The following is a 1,901-nucleotide window of genomic DNA, read 5'->3' as shown; positions in this document are numbered from 1 at the left end:
ACTTAGATTTATTTTTAAAAAAAAATGTGGCAGACGTCTTTTCTGTGTGCGTAAAATGATCTTTAAATGTCAAAGTTTCCTACATCCTATGAAGAGACTTCTGCCAGTTTTGTAGAACTTACACATTTAAATGTATGAGTGTAATTCACTTCAAGAGTGATCAAGCTGTTAAGGGGATTTTTCTTTCTTCTATTCATTTCCCAGCATTCTGTATAACATTTTGCGCTCTGAAACGAGATGGCTGCCAAGGAGCAATGTGAGTCGCCTGCTGCTGGACCGGCCATTCTCATCTCCGCTCCGGGCAAGATAATCCTTCACGGCGAACACGCAGTGGTGTATGGGAAGCGGGCCCTCGCTGCGGGACTGAATCTCCGGACGTACTTCCATCTGCGACCTAAAGTTCGGGGGAAGCTCCAATTGCATCTCCCAGACATCGACCTCGATGGGGCGTGGGATGTTAATGAGCTGCAGGACAAATTCCCAAACTTGATCAGGAGCGACGTCACCAGCCCTTCCCCTCCAGATCCGGAGACGACCGAGCGGTTGCGGTTGTTCCTCGGTCTTGGGGATGCCGAGACCACCAAGAGCCTGGCCATGGCAGCGTTTCTGTACCTGTACATGTGCATAGCCGGTAAGAATGGGATGCTTCCAGTCTTCAAGGTGACAGTGTCCTCCGCACTGCCTCCAGGAGCAGGGTTGGGATCGTCAGCAGCTTTCTCGGTCTGTCTGGCTGCTGGACTGCTGTCCATGACGAATGCAGTGAGTGCAAGTCCCACTGCGTGTGACAATGATTTCTGTTGGGACAAGGCGGACCTCGATCTCATCAACAAGTGGGCGTACGAGGGTGAAAGAATCATACATGGTAACCCTTCCGGCATTGACAACTCGGTCAGTGTTTACGGTGGGGCTATTCAGTACAGGGCAAAAGTCATCACGCCTTTGGAGAATGTACCCCAGCTGTCTGTACTTCTGGTGTACACCAAGGTCCCTCGTAGCACAAAAGTACTGGTGGCATCTGTTAGGGAGCGCCATGACAGATATCCCAAGATCTACGGTCCAATCCTCGAGTCGATTGAGCAGATATCACAGGAGTGCGAACGAACCTTGGAAGCAATGGGGCGCGGGGAGGTGGACTTGGAAGTGGCCTTCCAGAGCCTGGAGAGTCTCGTGGACATCAACCAGCAACTGCTGGAGGTGATTGGGGTCTCGCACCCGTCCATCAACAATGTCTGCCGATCGGCGTCAGCCTACGATTTGCATGTCAAGCTAACAGGTGCTGGAGGGGGAGGCTGCGTGTTTGCCATTCTTCCCCCCTACGTCGAGACTGAGATTGTTCAAACTTTGCAGAAGGATCTCCACCTCCATAACTATGACTCCTGGATAACAACCCTGGGTGCCAAGGGTGTTACCTTGCACCAAAGCATCAAGAATCTCCAGAGAGATGGCTACTTCCTGCCTCCATCAATTTCGCAATAAACCTGCAATGTGCCATGGTACATGGACAAAATACATGTATAGCGCAGAAACTTTTATGAAGAGATGACCAGAGTTGGGGCAGCAATTCAGTATGTGGTACCAAGAGGTGGAAAAAACTAACAAAACTTTTGAGCATAATTTATGGGCAAGTCCAAGATAACACGCGCGTTACGTATGGGACATTCAGAGACTTTTATGACCTGAAAAATAGTGTTAATGGCCTTTGATCATATTGAACTTTATCATGGTGATTGATATCTAGGAGAAGTATAATCATGTAAAAAATTGAGAAAAATGACCTTGACAATTATATTCTAGAAGAGAAAATATGTGCCGTTACGTATGGGACCAGAAAAATTTTGTTTTTTGGAACATTTTTTTCAACCTCAAAACTCTCTGAAAGTATTTCATTCTGCAACTTGTAA

At 47.7% G+C, this 1,901-nt stretch overlaps 1 pseudogene; it reads left to right on the top strand.

The window, feature by feature from the left end:
• The first annotated feature begins 210 nt into the window (after nucleotides 1-210).
• LOC139733643 (mevalonate kinase pseudogene) lies at nucleotides 211-1,476 on the top strand (annotated as a pseudogene).
• Nucleotides 1,477-1,901: the final 425 nt, after the last annotated feature.

Source organism: Diadema antillarum, unplaced genomic scaffold, assembly GCF_040938485.1.
Source record: "Diadema antillarum isolate AM-2024a unplaced genomic scaffold, OU_Dant_1.0 seq00000485_RagTag, whole genome shotgun sequence".
Classification (NCBI taxonomy): Eukaryota; Metazoa; Echinodermata; class Echinoidea; order Diadematoida; family Diadematidae; genus Diadema; species Diadema antillarum.
The sequence above is the reverse complement of the archived record's forward strand: the minus strand, read 5'-3'. Positions and strand labels throughout refer to the sequence as shown.